Source organism: Fukomys damarensis, unplaced genomic scaffold (genome assembly GCF_012274545.1).
Source record: "Fukomys damarensis isolate Sample0158 unplaced genomic scaffold, DMR_v1.0_HiC HiC_scaffold_28, whole genome shotgun sequence".
NCBI classification, from domain to species: domain Eukaryota; kingdom Metazoa; phylum Chordata; class Mammalia; order Rodentia; family Bathyergidae; genus Fukomys; species Fukomys damarensis.
Window position 1 is genome coordinate 23,023,214 of NW_022900940.1, and position 21,725 is coordinate 23,044,938.

At 36.9% G+C, this 21,725-nt stretch overlaps 1 long non-coding RNA gene across 1 annotated transcript in view; it reads left to right on the forward strand.

The window, feature by feature from the left end:
- LOC104872115 overlaps window positions 1-21,725 on the forward strand; it is a 116,193-nt gene that overhangs the window by 23,421 nt on the left and 71,047 nt on the right. The window contains exon 2 of the long non-coding RNA XR_783061.1: window positions 3,485-3,641. This is a non-coding gene — a long non-coding RNA (uncharacterized LOC104872115). The remainder of the gene's footprint in view (window positions 1-3,484; window positions 3,642-21,725) is intronic.

Here is a 21,725-nt window from a genome sequence, read left to right on the forward strand (position 1 = left end):
TCGGTAATAATGAGATCTAGATTAGAAAGAGTATTTCCTGGTACATTGAGAACTACAACACTGAAAAAAAATATTGAAGAGGATATGAGAAAATGGAAAGACATCCCTTTTTCCTGGGTAGGAAGAATCATTATAGTGAAAATGGCCATACTTCCTAAACTGCTATACAGATTCAAAGTAATCCTGATTGAAATCCCAACAGTATGTGTCACAGAACTAGAGAAAACAATCCAAAAATTCATTTGGAATCAGAAGAGACCTAGAATAGCAAAAGCAATTCTAGGCAACAGAGACATGGCAGAGGGCATCATAATCCCCAACTTGAAACTATACTACAAAGCCACTATGATAAAAACAGCATGGTACTGGCAAAGACACAGACTCAAGGATCAGTGGAACAGATTAGAAGATGCAGAAACAACTTATGATGTAGTCAGCTACCTCATCTTTGACAAAGGAGCCAAGCACCCTCACTGGAGGAAAGATAAATCTCTTTAATAGATGGTGTTGGAATAACTGGATTTCATCTTGCCAAAGATTAAAACTAGACCCTGTTTTCCACCATGCACTAAACTAAAAGTCAGGTGGATTAAAGATATAAATATTAAAAAAGAAACACTAAACTTGCTGGAAGATAAGTCAGGTAGAACTCTCTAAGAGAGTGACATAGGAAAAGACTTTATGAACAAATCCTCAGTAGCATGGGAACTAGCAGATAGAATCAACAATTGAGATCTCATCTTTTTAAAATGATTCTGCATTGCCAGAGAAATCACAAGCAGAGCTGAGAGACAATCCACAATGTGGGAAAGTTTTTTTACCTGCTGTTCCTCAAACAAAGGTCTACTATCCAGAATATATAAAGAACTAAAAAAAAAAAACAACAACAAATCAGACCCCTCCAAATTTAAAGACCCAGTTCAGAAATGGGCATCTGAAATGAACAGACATTTCTCAGTCAAAGAAGTAAAAGCAGCAAATAAACATATGAAAAAATGTTCAACATCACCAGTCATTCGAGAGATGCAGATGAAAACAACACTGTCCATCTCACCCAAGAAAGAATGGCTGCTATCAAGAAATCAATAAATAACAAGTACTGGTGGGGTTGTGGGGAGATGGGAACCCTTCTTCATTATTGGTGGGAGTGCAGACTGGTGCAACCACTGTGGAAATCAATATGGAGATACCTCAAACAGCTAGGATTGGAAGTCCCATTTTACCCAGCTATTCCTCTACTGGGTATCTTTCCAAAAGAATTAAAAGAATCATACTACAGCAATATATGCTGAACATATTTATAGAGGCACAGTTTGCAATAGCTAACATTTGGAAATAGCCCAACTGCTCATTAACTGGAGACTGGATAAAAAAGATGTGGTTTTATACATTATTTTATTTTATTTTATTTTTGGGGGGTACTAGGGATCAAACTTAGGTCTTTTTGCTTGCAAGGCAGGCGGTGGCACCACTGAGCTAAATCCCCAGCCCTGGTATTTTTTTACAAAATGGAGTGCTACTCAACCATAAAGCAAGATAAACAAGATATATTTATATATAAGTGGATGCACATTAAGGCCATAGTCTTCAGTGGAATTAATAAGTCACACGTGTAAATACTGAACAGTTTCTCTGGTGTGAAAAAAAAAGTGTAAATAAGGATTGGAATGTATAACTGATATTGTGTAATAGGAAGAAAAGTTTTAAAAGAGTAGAGGAAGTGGGAAGGGCAGGAGAAAGGTAAAAAGGGAAAAGAAAAATATGCAAAAAGAGAAAACATGGAAACAATATCTTTGTAAATAGGGAAGGGTGGAAGGGCTGAAGGGAAGGCTGGGGAATGGGGTAAAATAATTGAGATAAGTCATATAAAGCTAAAAGATCCCAGTGATGAATGGTAACTGTATTGTATACCTAAAATGCATCAATAGACTTAATAAAGATGAAAAAGAAACTAGATTCTGAGTTCAAATTTTAATATTATTACTTATTTATGTGACTTTGGATAACTCATCTAAATTCTCACTGTGTGATTTGCTTTTTTAAAAAATATAATTATAATGGCACCCACCTTATAGATAGAATGAATATGTAATTTATTCTTCAGTTGCAGGCATTTTTAAGAGTGAAAGGAGGGCAATGGTCATGGTTAATAATTTTGATAGAATAAGAAGTATTAATTGGAACTGTACCCGACACAAAAAGTATGGGCTTTCTGGTATGGTGTTATAAAGATTAAAGAAATTAACATATGTCACTCACTTAGATGCTTGACAGTGTTGAAGGCAAAGTACTACCATTAGGAAGTAAAAGGCTTTCTGGAGACTTTGGGAAAAGATGGATAGTGGACTCTATAGGAGTTTATAAGTGAAAGTGTGTTGGGGACTAATTCCTTGATATTTTTACCCTTCCTATTTATTTATTGATTTTTTTTTTTGAAGCAGGGTCTCACTATGTAGTTCACGTTGGTCTTGAACTCAATATGTAGTTAAGGCTGACCCCAAACTAGTGAAAGTTTTCTTGCCTCTGCCTCTTGAGTGGTGGGATTACAAGTGTGCCCCATTATGCCTGGCACCCTTCCTCTTTTAAAATATTTTTGATGACACCCTAAAAATGTACATACAAGATTACTGAATTATTATAAAATGAACAGATCCAAAAACCACGTATTTACTTCCACTCAGGTAAAAAAATAGAATATTACAGAAATCCAAAAGCCCCTCTTGAACCCTTTCCCAATCATTAACTTTTTGTGTTTGCCCTGGATTTAACCACTTTCCTGACTACTTCCTGACTCACCATTCCCATTGGTGAAATGAAATATGCAAACTTTTGAAATTGTACATATATGTATGTATATATTGTGTTCATGTATATATATGTATGCATTTATGCATATTGGCTGTCCTTAGTGTCTGGCTTCTTTCCCTCAACCCCTGCTTCACATGGTCTTTCATGTTGTTGAATAGAATAGTAATCTCTTTAATCTCATTGCTGTGTAATATTCCATTGTAAATAATTGTGTTTATTTAGTGATCCTACTGTTGATGGCCTTTGGTCAATTTCTAGTTTCTAGCTATTATGAAGGATTGCTGCTATGCCCATCTTTAGATTTGGGGATGTACGAGTATGTAATCTTTAAGGTTTATATGAAACCCAGGAATAGAATTGCTGGGTCCAAAAGAGGTACAGAGTTTAGCTTTAGTAGAGTGTGCTCCAATATTCCTGGGGCCGTGGAACCAATTCACCTTTCCCCCATGACATGCAGGAACTCAATTCCTCCTCATTTTCACCACTATTAGGTATATCGGTCTTTGGGAATTTTTACTATTCTCATTGTGGGACTTAAAGCGTATTTATGAATGCCACCTAATTATAACAATACCATTCTATCATTTCTTGAGCTCCTGCTAAGTGTCAGGCACCATGCCAGATGCTCCATAGACTTTATCTATATTGGTATGGTGTTCTTGCCCTCATTTTACAGGTGAGAACTACAGGGATGCAGTAATTTACACTAGTCCACAAGATCATAAGTGGCAAGGCCAGGACCAGGCCCAGTTCCATTTGTTTCTTGAATATAAGCCCTCTCTGACATCACTGGGCTGCTGAGCCTGCAGATTCCAGACGAAGGAGACAAAATGGTAAGGGAGCTGTGAACCAGAAGCTGCTCTGACTCTGCCTGTGTAATAGATTCTTGGGAGGGGTAGGCATCGGTGGGAGGTACAAATGCTCTCTTGGTCTCGCCACAGGACACTGTGTGTACTTTAATTGCCCAGTCATTAGGGGCGTGCTGTTTGTTCCCATGGGACAAGCATTTCAAGGGTGCTGAAGCAGAAAGCTTGATGATCATCCTATCTAGAACAAGGGAGCTTCCTCCTTTTGAAATAGCATCAGTTCTCTGAAGATCCACACCTTCCACTCCAGTGAATGTACACCAGAGTGGGGAAGACTCAGGGTTCTCCCTTTGCCAGGATAATGTTATTCTCATTACTTTTCTCCTGAGAAGAGGTCCCTGTCAATGTTTCCCACAGCTTCAGGAGGTTGTGTTACTGACTTCTGGATGAAAGTTGGAGAATTAAGGATCACAGTTCGGAGAAGCTCTACCTCCCCTGGTGTCTTTCTAAGGTTCCCCACGTGCTCACCATCCTTCCCTGAGGAAAATCTGGATCTCCTCATAGCCACTGTGCCCTTTCCACCATAATGAGTGGTAGAATGTTTACCGAGCACAATGTGTCCTTCACATGCGATGGCTGTGGCTGAGCTGCCTGCAGCATGCTTCCGGCTTTGGCACTTCCACAGTCTACCTGGAGGCCTTGGAAAATGAGGTGTGTCTGTAGCCTAGACATTTTGTCAGCTTTCACAATGAAAGATAAATGTCAGTACAAAACTATAAAACAACAAACAAAATCAAAAGAACTTAATGAATTATTCATATGGTAAACTCCCCTTGTAACCACAGTACTTGCCTGGGATGACTTGTTTCCTCTTTAACACCAGAAAATTCCATTTTACTTATCGAGACAGAGCTCAAATGTCATTTCAATGAAATTTTTCTCTCTCTCCAGTGTTATTTGACTTAATTTTCTGTCCTCAAAATGTATCTCAGATGCCTTAATTATGTACTCCCTTGACTGCATCTCACGTCTATCTCTTTGGTTGGCAAGGTCTGGAGGGATCTGTGATCAATAAATAAATGTATCTTGAGTAAACCAGGTCTATAAAGGCCTATGCAAATTCTTCCTAACAAAGATGCTATGTGAACACTTACAAAAATAATAAACTAGGAGTAGGCAGAAGCAAGCATATTTTTAGCTGTAATTGTCGTGTAAGAAACCCACAGGATATATAAAAAATGTAATCAGAAGATATGGGGTGAGACACCTAGTATGTTCCAAAGAAGATCAAATAATGTCCCAATGAATGCACACATTTTGAGCTCAGGGAAAAATTTAGGCCTTTTTTCCTTTAATTAAATTATGTTTTATAGTTCAGGAAAAGCCTTAAAATATCCTTACCACTTAAAACAAACAAACAAACAAACAAAACCAAATAGTACACATGGTGGATAACAAACACCAAATAATAAAAAGAGTGTGACCTTCCACCTCTTTCTTAAGCTACTTTTTTAGTTTTGTGAAATCTTTTAAAGAACATTTTTAGGGTACTGTAGAGCTTGTCAAATATTTATTTCTGGTAGAGAGTGTCGGTCCAGCGTGTGGACCTTGCTGCCGATCATATCTGGTTCTCACCAATGACTTATTACCTACTTGACCTGCCAGAAGCAAAAATTTCTCCAAAATCTTGAGCTGCTTTGGCTTGACCACTATGGATTTTTAAAGATGATACATTTTCTTAAGGATTCTTAAGTTTTTTTTCCTCGTGCCGCTTTCCCTGGTGTTTTGTTGTTTAATCTTTTAGATTTTTGGGCTGATAGAAAATAAGAGTCTTCTTTAGTCACTTTAGTCACTAAGTCTCAATAAGATGGTGGTGAAACCCTTCTCTGTGTGACTGCAGGCAGTTCTCCCAAGTACCTCTATATGTGGCCTTGAATAGGTTCTGTATGGGAGCATAGGCATTTCTCCAAACCACTTTGGGTATGAGCTTCTTCATGTGAAAATAGTAGGTGCTGATCTATGGGCCCTTTCTGCTCCAGTCTCAAGGCTCTGTATCTCAGTGATAGATTTCATGAAGCCATTTACAACCTGTTTTTCCATAAAACCTGTCCCCAAATCCTTTTCAGAAATTGTAGTGATGAATTTGTTCATGCCTCAGAAGGCTGTTGTGGAACTGATGAGTTAATTAATACCAGAACCTCTTTGAACCCTCCATTTTGGAAGAAGGATGCTCTGAAGATAAACCACTGCTTGTGATTATTTTTAGAAATCATATGAAGGGGGAAATCCAACCACAATGTCAGCAGACAGCCTGCCGTGGTTCACTTCAGCAAGTGCTTCCTTCATCTGCCAGCCTGTGAAATCTTGGGAGCACAGAGAGGAAGAATGGTTCTGCAGCTCAGGGTGACAGAAGAATAGAAAATGAGTGGTCTTTGCAGAATATTTATGGGTCACTTTATGTTCACTAGCGTGTGCAGGGAGGCATGTTGCAAAAAGACAAGTTTAAATCAATACTTGGGATTTTTTTTGCAGGGCTCACAGTGATTTAGGCTTTTTAAATATATGTAATGCCATATTTCTAGCATGCCAGGAGATGGAGAATACACTCAGTTCTTTCATCCGGGATGGTAAATCACAGAGCTGTAATAGAGATGTGAAATGGGCATTAAGCAAAGAACAAGCAGGCAGAGATGAACACTTCTGAAGTGTCATAATCTATTTCATTTTTAAAATGGAATTGGGTTCTACTATCGCATATAAAATATAGTTTTCCATTTCTAACTAACATAAGTTCTTCACAATAGGTGAAGAGTGTGGGAGGGGATAGGAGGTAGGCCTTGGGATAGGGAGGAATTAAGGGTAGGGAAGGATTATTGAGAAGGAAGGTAACTTTTAGTAAATCTTATGGAATGTGAAATTGTAAATAAAGATGGCTCCTTACAAGACAGCACCAGACTTGCTCAAAGGGCTTTAGCAGGCAGATCATAAGAAAAGGAAATCCAAGTAGCCAACAAGCTTATGAAAAAATGCTTAACATTGTTGGTTATTAGGAAAATTTAAATTTAAATCACAAAGAGATACTGCTACACTTTCATCCGAATGGCTAAAATTAAAAGACCTAGGAATACCAAGTTTTGAGAAGAAAGTAGAACAATTGGTACTCTCACACATTATTAGTGAGCTTGCACATTGGCAAAATGACCTCTATCAATATTCTTGGAACAGTATGTAGAAGCATCCTAAAGCTAAATGTGTCAGTTCTATTACTTAGAAATTCCAATTCTTATATTCATTAAAAGACAAGTATAAGATGCTTCATATCCCTATTACTTATTATAATCCAAAACAGGAAATAATTCAAATATCCACCAACAGTATAATGAATAAACAAATTGAAAGACATTTATATACCACACAGCAATGAGAAAGAACAAACTACTGATCTACACAATTTGGATAAATCTCATAAATTAGATGTTGAGAAAATTAAACCAGATTCAAAAAAGCATTCATTGTTTGATTCCATTATGCACTATCAAACAAGCCACGATAATCTATGGTAATAGATATAAAACCAGTAGTTACTTTTGGGAATGGTGTTGATTAGCAGGGGCATGAGTGTGCCTTCTGGAGTGCTGGGAATTGTCCACATTTTAACTATATTAAAGGTGGCTACACATGTGTAAACATATTTAAAAGTTTATTGCACTTTATAACTTAGATTTCTGCTTCTGTGTCAATCAAATATTTCAATAAAAAGTCTAATCCCATTTGGCCCTACATGCAGTGAATTAGACTCTATTGGTATTTTTTGGTGAAAGGAGACTTGCATGTATCTTTCCAATATACTCAAAGTTCCTTGGAGGCAGAGACTATTTAATTTTATTGCAGAATCTACAATGTCTAGAGACAGTACATGTCTATTGAGTAACTTGGCTAAGTTTAGACCCTTATGTTTGGTGGCACCCTGACTGAAGTACCTTTGATAATTTTGATATGTTCTTTCATTTTATAAAACAAGCAGTTTTTATTTCTCAAGTCGTATCCCATAAAGTCTCCAGAGGACAGTAGAACTGCTCGATTAACTCTTTCTCTTATCATAAATAGTAAAGTGAAAGTAAAGTTAAGACTACCTTTGCTCTGGAGACAGTATTTTATATCAGAAGAATGTGAGCTCCATAATTAAGTAAGCTAGCCGCAGACGGTAGAACTATCATCCCAGCTTTGTCTGTGAATAATGTTTATATTGCAGGGTTAGGATATGAGTTAAAATTTTAGGAAAGCAGTTGATGTAATGTGTGCAGCACATACTAGGTGCTTAACCAGTGTTAGTCCCTTCATTTCTCTTTTATTTTCTTTTCCTGTAATCAGATTCATGATACTAGATTGTCTGGAATAATGTCCATGAAGATACTTTTTTTTCCTGATATACCACAACTTAGATCCCAATTATATTGACATTTCTATCCTGAAATTCTTCACATTACCTTACTTGTGTAATACAGAAAACAATTGCCAATTGTCCTCTGAGAATTATCTGTCATAGTTGGGATCTAAAATGTACCCCTCAAAGTCTCAAGCATTCAGAGGTCAGACTTTTATAAGACAGGGGTGCTATATTAATCAATAGATTAATCTACTACTGAGTTTATAGCTGAATAGTCTATTAAGAGGTAGAGCCTAGTTGGAAGAGGTGGGTCACTAGTGGTGTGACTTGCAAAGGTATCCTCTTGTCCCTAGTTCTTCCCTTCCCTCTTTAGTTTCTGGCTGCCATAAAGTGAGGAGTTTTCTTTAGCTATACCCTTCCACCATGCTGTTTTTGCCTTGGAACCAGATGACCATGGACTGAACTCCTGCAATCATGAGACAAATTAAATTTTTTCTCCTTTAAACTGTGAGTGTCAGATATCATGTCCTAGTGATGAGAAACTCAACTAACATACAAAATTGATACCAAGAGTGGGATCATTGTTGTGACTATATCTGATCATGTGGTTAAAAAATCTTTTGAAAATGATTTGTGGGGTGAATTTAGAAAGGCTTGGAGATGTTGGCTAGAGATGTCTTAGAATGATGTAAACAGGTTGATGGGAGATACAGGTGGGACCTCAGAAGACAAGAATATTGAGGGAGTTTCAGATGGGAACAAGGATGTTACAGGAAACTAGACTAGAGGCCAGCCATGTTTTAATATGGCAAATAATTTGTTAATATATTTTCCATGTCCTAAGAGTTTGTGTGAGGCTAGATTTAAAAATGACAAATTAATTGCTCTGGCAGAAGATATTTCAAGGTAGCCCAATGTTCAGGTTGTGGCATGGTATTTCTTACCATGGCCAGTGTCGCAAGGGTGCAGGGCCTGAGTAGGGTGATGGAAGATGCAGAAACAAAAGAGAACTGAAGTGGGACCAGATGAGGCTTCACTGACTGCTGAGTGGAGAAGACTACCTCGGCCTGTGTGTCACTTTATTTAAGATATGAGGAGTGGAAGTACAAACAAGGAGATGGGGCAGACTGTCCTTGGTAATTTGTTATTCTAATACATTCTGAAAATTGCACACTGATAAGGCTGGTGGGAGCAGGGACATGCAAGCTTGATGTTACTAGGACCATTTCAACTAGGATTACAATAAACAGAGGACAAAGAACATTTCCTTGTGCTCCAGGCTATTTTAGCAGGATAAAATGAGGAACAAAGGGAGGGAAGTCATGAGGTGCAGGAGGCAGGCAAAACACTGCCTATCGTGGCCCAATCCTAAACTGGCTCCAGATAACTTCTGACTGCTTTTTATCCAGTTCTATCCTGACAAATAGAAGCAATAAGCACAGCTGAACGATTTGAAAAATTTGCAACTTAGAAAGGAAGTGTCTATAAATGGAGGCCAAGGAGAGCATGACTACTGAAAAGATTAGTAATAAAAAGAAGTAAGGATTTTGCATTAGGACAGTAGGAGAAATGCTTCCAGGGAATCTCTGGAAATGGCCAGGCCCCACCCATAATAGGTTTAAGAGTGTAAAAGGGTAAACTCCCTTGAAAATTTTTGTTTTGAGAAGAATGCTCCAGTGTGTCCTCATTTAGGGTCACCTAAGGAAGTGTTTCAAATTCAACAATCCAGGCACTCAGAGGCTTCTTCAGGTGTGGTCCAAGGAGACTGAACTACTGCTCCACCAAGGTACCACTGTATTCTGTCTCAGTGAAGGGAAAGCTGACTCATATACTATTAAAATTCTTAACAGAGGAAAAGAATCTCTTCAAGGTTATTATGAACATATAGAAGTTTGAAAGCAAAAGTCTTATCTTTTTGTATCTCCTCATGCATTTTCTCAGAAGTTTTATATCTGCTTACTTTAAAATTATCCCAAATCATTTATTGGACTCTTTGAGAACAGTCCATTAACTAAAATCAAGTGTATAGAACATATGCCTCAAATCTATCAACATTAAAAGATTTAAATCTGTACTTATGCCAACTGAGCTTCATACTGCTTTCCCCATGACTTCTTCATATCTCCCAAAAGGTCAATAGTAAGTTGTTAAAATGAAATCTGGTAGAAGGAATGAGCTTCTTGGTTTAATTTGAGAGGAAAAGGAAACATAAAACCATATGTAATTATGAGGTCAATTGATCTGAGTGTAGATGCTTTTTTAATTCTAATGAAGGTTAAAGAAGTTAGGTTAGGAGACTGAAGAAAATGAGAATTTTATGTTAATGATCTTTGTGGATAACTGAAGTTTGCTCCAGTCCAAAGGTTAAAGAATAAAGTAAGATAAGACAACTTGAGAAAGTTGTTGAACAATGTAGTGTTCTCAATTTGTGCATTATTAACTCCTGTCTTTTTTTTGCCAATAATTTCATAGAAAAGCATTTCCAAAACTCTTCCTTATGGAATACATGTCCTGTCATGTGCCCTGTCATGTGATTGATGAAATCAGCATCCCATAGACAAGGAATTTGAGGATCCTAACACACTTTGCATTTTTGGAGCTTTACATTTACATACACACAAAACATTCCCTTTATTGCTAAATATCTTAGTTCCTTTCTCATCACTAAGAACAATACCTGACACTCACAACTTAAAAGAGGGTCGTTAATCTTGGCTCTCAGCTTCCAGAGAGTTCAGTCTATAGTCAGCTGGCTCCAAGACAAGGCAGCATGGCTGAGGAAAAGTGCTTTCATGACATGGTGGTAGGAAGATAAAAGAGAGGGAAGGGGAGATCAAGGGAGGCAGGCAGGAGGAGAATGCTTTTTCAGGCCATGCTCCCAGTGACCCACCTTCTCTAACCAAATTTCAGCAGCCTAACCGATCACCTCCCCCACACTCCACCTGTGAGTGCATGAGGTTTTAGGAGGACATCTAGACATCTAGCTATAAACCATAACACTAAATTAGCATTTCTCCCAATGATTTCAATCTTGGAATCCTGTTTTCTTTGAAAAGAAATGGTCCATGGCATATAGTGTGGGAAGTGTTGGCAAGTATATGCTATCAGTGACTAAAACCTTAAATTAAAAGTATTTTTCCCATAAATGTTAGCATTACATTTGGTTTTCTAGACTCTATTTAAGTAAAATTATAAACTAGTGTAAGTTAGAGTAAATTATATTTTCTCTACAACCTAAAGTCTATCAATTCCATATAAATACCGTCTATTCATATTGTCTAATATCCCAAATTTAATTGTGTAAATAATGTAAAAAGGCATTTGCCATCTCATATCCATTGAAAGCATTTTCTTATTAGCATAATTTTCTATGCTTATTTCACATTTAAATTTATTTTAGTATATACATCTCTTTTCCAGAATATAGTTGTTTCTCCCAATTTCTCATATGTATGATTCTGTTCTGGAATTTCTAACATAGTAAAGGATTATGACTTTACAACCTGACTGCTATAAGGTTGAGTTGAATTCAAGCTCTAAATCAAGTCACTCTAATGCTCTCAGCCTTAGTCCCATTTTAAAAATCTGAGTATTGAAATTTACTTTGAACAACTGTAAAAATTTGGTGAGGTTGTCTATCTACCTACTTACCTATCATCTACCTGTCAATCCATTTGACATCATCCTCCATGGCACAAAATTATTTAATGAATGTAGGTTTTACTCGCTTGTGTTTGGAGTTGATGACCGTGTAAATGTCTATTCCTCTCATTGCAATTCTTGGATATCTAATACACATTGAATGGAGGTTTACTTTCTCTGTAATCACCCATTACTGAGTACATGCTGACATGATAGGTATCTGGCAAAATAGTAGCTTGAATTTGATCACTGTCTTTAAATTTTTAAAAATAATTTTGTGCCTGTAATGTGCAAAAGTCATCTCAATCCTGAAGTTGTAGGTGAACATTGAATGTCATAGTTAACTACTTTAGGTTGCTTTGTAATTTTCATATGCAGCTATGGCTTTCTCCCTTTTATATGTTGAAGATGCAATTTATGAAGATTTGTTTTAGTTTTCTGAAGGAAAGAATTAAAACTTGAGAAAAGTCAGGTCACATTGCAACCTACTGTCCAAAGCAACAGTGTTAATGTTCACTGGAGGCATGAACTATCTCACTCATATTTTTAGGGGAGAGATCCAAACTATAGTCATGGCTCGGTTATCAAGTAAACTGGATTAAAATAAGTTTTCAGTAGTTAATTAGGATATAACTATATTCTTTGCTTCCTCTTTAAATTTAGGTAGATTGAAATAAATCCATGTTGTAAAGGATGCTTGACTCTAGTGATTTAAAGACTGAAAAAGTAAGGGGGAGGGAGGGCGGGAGGGAGAGACAGAGAGAGAGAAGAGAGAGAGAGAGAGAGAGAGAGAGAGACTGAGAGAGACCTGGGGAAGAATGTATATTACATGAATAGATTTTTTGCATATTGAGAGGGGCTGACAAACTTACTTAGGATGAAAATGTAAATAAATTGGTTTACTTAAAAAGATTAATGAGCCAGAAATTAGTTTTCAAGTTCCCCTTCTTTTGTTAGGATTTGTCTTTCAGCACACAGAGAAATGCCATATTTTAATATTTCAGCATTAACATCTTCATAGTAGAAATTTGTAAATATCTATCATTTTCTTTTTAGGAATGTCCAGAGTTGATATCAGAAATCTGAGAGAGGGTTTGCTTTGTTTTGTTTTGATATTCTTCTGGATTAATACCTAACATTCCATTATTTACTCTAAAGATCAAAGCTAAGACTATTTTTTGTTTTTTTAAAAAATAGAACAAGGGCTGGTGATTTAGTTCCACTGCCTGCCTTGCAAGCACAAGGACCCAAGTTCAATTCCCGGTACCAAAAATAAAATAAATAGAACAAAATTTCATAACTGACTATTTTTATAACTAAGAAACAGCCAACCAAGATCAAGTATTTATTAATGGATAATTATCAATACAAAGTTTTCTTAATGTTGACTTTGTAATTTTTTTTCTTTGAAAGTTAAGGAAAGGACAGAAAAAATTGCATGAACTCTAAGAATGGTTATGGAAAAAACCAGCTTGAATAGATCCATTTTGAGTTGATCACAAGAATGCTTTAGTCAACACAGGACAAAATCCTGGTGGTTAGGAAAACTCTATGTAAGAAAGGTGGTGTACAACGATACAATGAGATACACTGCCTGTTTCAAACTTGAACTGAACCTTTAAAAACAATTTATCAGTTTGGTAACAGTGACAACAGCATTCTCATCCATCAGTAACTCCATTGTGCAGCTGTAACTCTCAAATTTTAGTCTCTAAAACTTTTACAGCTTAAAAAAAAAAACTGAATTCGTTAGAAATTATTTGATTTCATGTCTTAGGTCAGGATTTTTCAAACTCAGTACTATTGATATTTGAGGTCCTGTGTTAATTTATGTTGCAGGATGTTCAGCAGCAAAACTGACTTTTATCCATTCAACACCTGTACCAGCCCCACTCACACACGCACAGTTCTGTCCTTGTTGGCTGTGAAAAGCAAAAACATCTGCAGACATTGCCAGATGTCACTTGGGGGCAAACTGTGCTGCATTGAAAATCACTGTTTCAGACTAAAAGAAAATAAGAATATCTCTTAAATAAATATATTTTACAGAGTAGTTGTACATATCTATGGGTTACAATATGATATTTAAACACATGTATACGATGTGCTGCCTAATAATAGAATCGGTGTAATTGACATATCTGTCATTTCAGACCTTTATCATTTCTTTGTGTTAGGAAATATTCAAAATCCTTTCTCCTTGCTATTTTGAAATATTCAGTTAATTGTCAAGCAGAGTCCTACCATGCTAACATTACAATCCTCTTACCCAATTGCACCCTGTACCTGTTAACTATCCTTTTTCTATCTTTCCTCTTCTATACAGTTCCCATCCTCTGGTAATTACTGTCTGTCTCTACTTGTTAAATTCAGAACATGAGGTTTTTTTTTTTTTTTTTTTTTTTTTGCACATGACATTTTGCTTAAAACAGTTTCCTTCAGTTCCATTCAAGTTGCTGCAAAATGACAGAATTTCAATCTTTTTATGGGTGAATAATATTCCATTGTGCATGTATACCACAAAAGATAGTACCTGAACGTCCAGTTGTTAGAAAGAAAAACATTTCTAAGAACACTAAAGAAAGCACAAATATAAGTGATTTGGGGGGGGCACAATATTGATGATAATGTTAATAATAATAATGATGGCCAGTTGAAAGTAGTTGGATTTGTGGAAATTCATGATTTATAGTGATAGTTTGAAAAGAAAATTAATCTAAAGTATACAAATAGGGAAGTAAAGGCAAAAAAATGAACACAATGCATATCTAATTCTATAATTTTAACACATAGCAAAGCATACATATATATGAATATTTTTTATAACTAGTTAAGCAATACTTATTTTAGTAATAGATATACGTTGTTTTTATCTGCATACACAAGAAAAAATGAACAAAGTTTGTCAGTAAGGCAAAAAGAAATGAAAAAAGAGTGTTGCTTCTCCAAACAGGAAAGACACATTGGTATTAATGGCTTCATATGTTAGCCTGGCAGAAGAACCCAGTAGTTGATTAACACAACAGACATAAACATTAACCATTTAAAAAGGGTCCAACGGTGTATAATAAACTTTTAAATTAGCCAAGGAGCCTGAGGAGGAGGACTAAGTAGAGGCTTGCTAATACCTCAGATAAAGACACTTCCTGGTAGGTGGCAGGCGTCTTAGAGGTACAGACCTCTAATCCCAGCTACTAAGGGTACCGAGACAGAAAGATTGCAGGCCAGCCTGGGTGACTTAGTATGACCCTGCCTCAAAGTAAAACAAAAACAAGACAAAGCAACACCAACAACAAGACAAGGAAAAAAGTGCTGGGGTTGTAGCACTGCCTAAATACACGTAAGGCCCTGCGTTTGATCCCCAGTAGTGCAAAAAGCTGAGCATGACCATTTTAGCATTTTTAAAGTTTAATAAAGCACTAATAAAATTAATGCTTTAAATTCATCTTTGACGATTTAATGTGTTACAGAGTGTGTCGGCCCTTTTTCCATTTGATTCTTTATAGGCTCCAGTTTTCTACTGACATTTTCTATCTTATTTGATTTTTGAACATATTAGTCCCTATTATAAAGATAATGTCTTATAACTTAGATACTTATACTCAGAAAAAAATTTTGTATTTATTTTCTTTCAACTTTCGGTTCTTTCTCCCAATTTAGTGTGTCTGGCTATTCAGTGGAAAGGCAAAAGTTTTGCAGTTGTTTAGGGATGTGGACTATTCTCACTCAGAGAGAATTTGCACTTGCTTTTGTCAGATTGCTGAACTAGGAAAGAATAACTTTAATCTAATTAAAGATTGCATTTATTTGAAGCTCGGTTTCAGTGAGCCCTGAATTCAAATTTCTCTCCAATCTTAGGCTGTACTCTATTCACACCCCACTTAAATTACCCTCAAACTCTGGGTCTCAGATTTTCTGCCTTAGTTCTTGAACTAGCAAATGCTCCAAAAGGGCAAGCAACTCCAAAATGTTGCAACCACTTCTCTGAGCTGCCCTTCTATCTGGGATTTTATTCTTTCACGTAATATATATATATATATATATATATTCATGGATATATTAATAAAAATATTATGAATTATACACACACATATATAATTTATAATATATTTATTAATATATATCATGATATATAGTATATGTTATATATGATACATAATATATTTGGAGGAATAGGGAGGTGTTATATGTTGAAGTCAAATTTATGTATAGTGAAATAAATAGATATTTAGTGTTTGAAGTTTGAAAAATTTAGCCATGAAACCAACACACCAGTCAGAATATAGAATATTTCCGTTACCCCAGAAAGTTAAATTACTTCATGTCTCCTTCTCATATATTTGTACTCCACATAGGAGACTTGTTGTTTTGTTTTTTCTCAGCATATATAAACTTTATCTGCTTTTGACTTTAATGTAATATCATAGTAAATACTATTGTGTCTGTCTTCTTTTCATTCTATATAATATTTAAAAAATTAGCTCACATTGGTGTAATACAGCAGTTCATTATTTCCATTCCTGCAGAATATTTTATTAAATGAATATAATATAAATTTTTATTCCATTTTCCTATTGATTAACTTTGAATTTGTTTCTGATTTTTGGCTATAATGAATAAAATTGCTGTGGTATTATTACACACCTTTTTAAAATCAAAATTTTTATTCATCTTGGATAAACACCCAGGAGTAGAATTACTGGTTCACAATGTACTATGGGTCTAACTTTTTAAGAAATCTCAGCTGTTTTTCCAAAGAGGATGCTATGACTATATTCTTAATATTATCAACAAACTAGGTCAGTCTTTAGGACAATGGAAATGGTATTGAAATTTATAGAAACTCAGTGTGATGGTGAATTTTATATGTCAATTTGACTACACTAAAACATATCCAGACAGCTGGTAAAACATCATTTCCAGGCATCTCTGTGAGAGTGATTTTGGAAGGAATTAACATCTGAATTAGTGGTCTGGGTAAAGAAGATTGCTCTTTCAAATATGGGTGGGTATCATCCACTTGTTGAGAGTTTAGGGAGAAGAAGCAGTGGACCTATCCATCTTTCCTTGCCCCTGAGCATCAGTGAGCCTTGTTCCTGGGCTTTCAGACTTGGCCTGGGACTTACACTATCTTTCTTCAGTTCTTGGGCCTTTGGACTTGGACTGGAAGTACACCACAGGATTTGCTGGTTCTTTGGCTTGTAGGTGGTACACTGTAGGACTTCTCAGCCTCATAATTATATGAACCAATTCCTCACAAAAACTCTCTTTCTATACATCAATATAAACTCCACATATCTCATTTTAATTGAGAATCCTAATTAATACATTTTTTTGGAAAGGGTGACTAACCTGAAAAATGAAAGACATGAATGTAAGGGTCCCATAATTCAATAAATAAAAGTTTGTAGTAAAAATATACTTAGCCTAGTGATCAGAGCATTGCCATCCTCTGTCCTATGTTCTGTTCAAAACTCAACAGCTTCTCAACTTAGTATGTACTCTCCAGGCTTTTCTGAGATAGAATTCACATTCTTCCGAGTCTAGGAAAATTACTGAAACTCTGGGAAATTTAAAAAATAGTGCCTGGCCCTAATGAAATTTTACCTCCCAAGTGTTAAAATTGCTATTTTTAAAAAGACAAGACATATAAAATGTGTTGGTGGAAAACAAACCCTCATACATTGTTGGTGGGAGTGTAAATTAGCGCAGTCATTATGGAAAGGAGTATGAGAATTACTCAAAAAATTAATTGAATTTACCTTGTAATCCAGTAATCCCACTTAGGGATGTATATCTGAAGGAAATGAACCAGTATCTTGAAGAAATAGCCATACTTCTATGTTCATTGTAGAATTATTTAGAATATATTCACAATAGCCAAGGTGTAAGAAACAACATAACTGTCCATTGATAGATGGAAGGATAAAGAAAATGCCATATATATGTGTGTGTGTGTGTGTGTGTCAGAGAAAATGTGACAGAGAGACAGAGAGAGAGAGAGAGAGAGAGAGAGAGAGAGAGAGAATTTCAGCCTTAAATGGAAATCCTGCCTTTGTGACAACATGAATGAAATTGGAGGTCCCTGTGTTAAGTGAAATAAACCAGACAGAGAAAGATGAATAATGCATACTATCACTATATCGTGTAGTATTACTTATATATGGAATCTATGAAAAGAAGTTGTGATAAGTTGATTGTGTCAATTTGAGTAAGAAACACTGCACTAGATTGGCTCAGTGTAGCTCTGGGTGTGGAAGACCCACCCTGGGAAGGATTGTGGCCAGGATGCTGTAGAGGGAAATCAAAGCAAGGATGGCTTCTGCTGCTTTGGAGAAGCTCCAGTTTTCACCTTCACCTTGGATGCCATCTCCTGGCTTCCAGCACAGTCTTCAGCTTCCAGCCCCGATCCTTTGACCTTCTGGGGCAGACCCTTCAGCCCCTACTGCACACTGCATGGAGCTACTGGCCATCAACTGGATCCTTTAGATCTCCAGTGAGCAGACAGACCTTTTGCACTGTTCCACAACAGACTCTGTGGGTGGCCACTGTAAGTCAATCTTGTAAATTCTTATATATTTGTATATATCTTGCATTATATCTTTTTCTCTAGTAAGCACTGACTGTTAAAGATACAGAAGTTAAAATCATGGAAGCAGAGAATACAATGATAGCTGCCAGGAGCTTGGGGTAGGGAAAATGGAAAGATGTTGGCCCAAGAGTACTCACTCATTTATAAGACGAACAAGTATATGAGCTTTGAATTGCTGAAATTATCTCACGGCCAGCTAAGCAGCTTGGCCACGACCCAAGATGCTTTGTTGTTTGTGTCCAAGGCCTACCACCTCCAACTTAATTGACAAGACTCTGTTCTCCTTGGCCAGGAGAACAGAATGTGTCAGAATGTGTAGGTATGAGCAGTTCCCAGTTCTTCATCTGGTGACTAGGACTCATTTCCTTTCCTGGAAGAGTGAAGTCCAGAAGACAGATATTCTGTCCCATGTGACAGGGTGAAGGATAACCAAGGAAACTGCTTCCTTTACCTTTAATTTGTCTGGTTAATTTCAAAGCCACCTGCATCATATACTCTCAGCCTATCAGGAAAAAGTTACTATTAATTAAAGAAGCAAAATCCAAACATATTGGAGGAATCAGCTTTCTCTCAAAGTTCTGAGATCATTCTAATTCAGCCACAGGGATAGTTGACCATTTCCCCTTTAGGAGACATGACCACAGCAGGACAACAATTAAACAGCTTACTCATGACACATTGTACAGTACTTCTTAATGAGGTTGAATTTGCTTACTAGCAGGGAGGGCCAGTGTGGAGCTGCTTGTATTTCCCTCGAATGTTACCCCTCAGGATTAAAAATATAGCAGGATAGGATTTTTAAAAAATTAATGCATTTAAACTTTTAGAAATCCCTAGATGTTTACAGTGGTCTTTCTTCTCTCCTATTCAAATCAATAGCATTCTTTGCATCAGTGGAAGATAGATACAGCATGTAACAAAGACATCATTTTATCCTCTGCTTTTAAGATTTTTGAGAGTCCTTGGATGGTTCTATAACCTGAAAGTCAAGTTGATTTTGATTTGATAGAACCAAGCACTTGTGATGAATGGGCTTTTATTCAGTCTTTAAGAAGACAATAATTGAGATAAGTCTTTGCTTGGAGGATGCAGATCTGAGTATGACCACTGGAGTGTGGAAGGATACAGGACCTGAAATCACGAACTTTCCCTTATTAAGAGACACCCAAATGTTACCACTTGGTGGAGAGAAAGAGAATTGAAGAAGAGAGCAAGAAAATCCGGTTGAAGCCAGTGTTACTGTAGGGTGTTGAAATCCTGAAAGTAGGGTGGGTGGCAACGTCTCCCCAGCATTGGTGGTCTCTCTGACCTGTGTCTCCAGCCCCCTTTTGCACCTTGTTCTCTTGTGTGAACTGTGTGTTCCCTGGAGTCCTTGAAAGTCATCACGTACTTTCCAGCCTCAAGGACTTTGCATGTTCTATTTCCTCTGCCTAGAAGCCATTCCAATCCTTTCCATGTCTGTCACTTTTTAACTTTCCTTTGGATCTTAGCTCAAGGGTCACTTTTGGGGAATTTTCTCTGAGCTCCCTATGGAGGCTACATTTCCCCAACAGACCCTTCTGGACACAGTACATTCCTCTTTCATTATACTATGTGGGATTTTACCTTTGCTTTTGTAATTATTTGATAAATGTGTTTTAATAGACAACAAAAATCATAACAACAGTGATAATGACTGATGTATATTAGATATTTTCTCCGTGTTGAGCCTTCCAACAGGGGCTTTAGACACATGAGCTCATTTGATTTTCACAATGTCTAGGGAAGATTGGAATGATTATCACTTACCTCTATTTTATAGATGAGAAAATGGAAGCACAAAGAGGTTAAGTGCCTTGACAAAGGTTAAGTAGCCCAGGAGGATGGGGACCAAATCTATTTTGCTTATACTTGGGTATTCTATGGACTGAGTTGTCTCCCATTCCAAAATTAATACATTAAGCCCTTAACTCTCATTATGACTGTGATTAGAGGTAGAGCTATTAGATGTAATTACAAAGAAGTTCACAGGGAAGGGTCCTAATCCAATAAGATTGATAGCTTCATAAGAAGAGTAAGAATGAGAGAAATCTCTCTTTCTCACTCTCTTCCATGTAAGGACATAGGAAGAAAGCAGCTATCTGTGAGTTAGCAAGAGGATCCTCATGAGAATCTTACCATGCTTCTTAATCTCCAGAACTGGGAGAAAAATAAATGCAGGCTTTTTAGGCTACCAGTTTGTGGTATTTTGGACCAAGACAAATACTCATTAGCAGGGTGCTAGCAAACACTCAGTAGCTATTTACTGAATATTTAATAAAAAAATATTTGAAGTACTTTTGACAGAGCCAGTTCTGGGTCTCCAGTGGTCAGTACCAGCCAGGAGGAGACATAGGCACAGAAGTAAATTGAGAGATGAGTTGGCAACAAGACAAAAGAATACAGAGAAGAATCTGGGACTGAGGCAAGAAAATGCAGATTCTTTTTCTTGACATTGAAGCCTATTGAGAAGCCTGCCAATTTCAAAGTGGAGGGCGAGGCCCAACTGAATGCGTGGCAGATGCTGGAAAGACTAGGGGTCACTAGTCATGATTGGCAGGGTCACCGGAAAGTGGACCATTGATATTTGCCCCAAACCCTACTTTTATGGAAGAGAGAGCATCTGGCAAAAGAAAGTTCAAGGTCACAGATGGTGCTCATTTTTTCCCCAGTTTCTTTTAACCTTTCTCTAATAGATAATGCTTCGCCAAAAGATGTAATTGGAATCTTCTAGCCCAAGGACATATTTCATGAGGAAAGAAGTAGAGAAAGTCTTTACATTCATCTCCACTCAAGAGAAAAGGGGGCAGGGGTGAAGAAAATGCAATTATGATGGATTTTGCTGGGCAACAGGAAGATATAACTAAATAATGAGTCACTGAAATACAGCCTTTCTGTGGGAAACCAACACATTTTGAAGACTTGGTCTTTAGTTAGGCTCTAAATTTCTCAGCCTGATACAGCATAAAGGGGGTGGGTATGAGAGACAAAATTCAGTGACAAGTGTCTTTGTTGGTATCTAGGGAAAGGCATTAAGCTAGGATAGATTACAGTCCTTGCTTTTATCTTTAACTGTGGCATTGTGATCTTGATCAAGGTTTTCACAACTCTGAACTCTGGCATCCACATTTGAAAACTGACTAGGTTGGACTGACTGTCCCACTTTGCTTTCTGAGACTCCTGTGGTAGAATGCAAGCTGTGTGGCTTTTGCTGCTGATGAGGAGAGGAAGGTGAAGAAGAGGCTGTCTTAAGGCTTTATAGTCCTGGACTAGCTCTTAACATCCAACCATTCTCTGGGGCTGTAAATGGATATACATAGTGGCAAAATGGCTTAATATATAAATGATCTGGTACCTTTTACTGCTTGGTAGATTCAGCAGTTCTCCTGGGAGGCTTCTCTGGCTGATGCTCCTGCAGGTGATATTCTGAACAGTAATGGGGAAGCAGTCCCTCTTCATAGACCTATTTGCT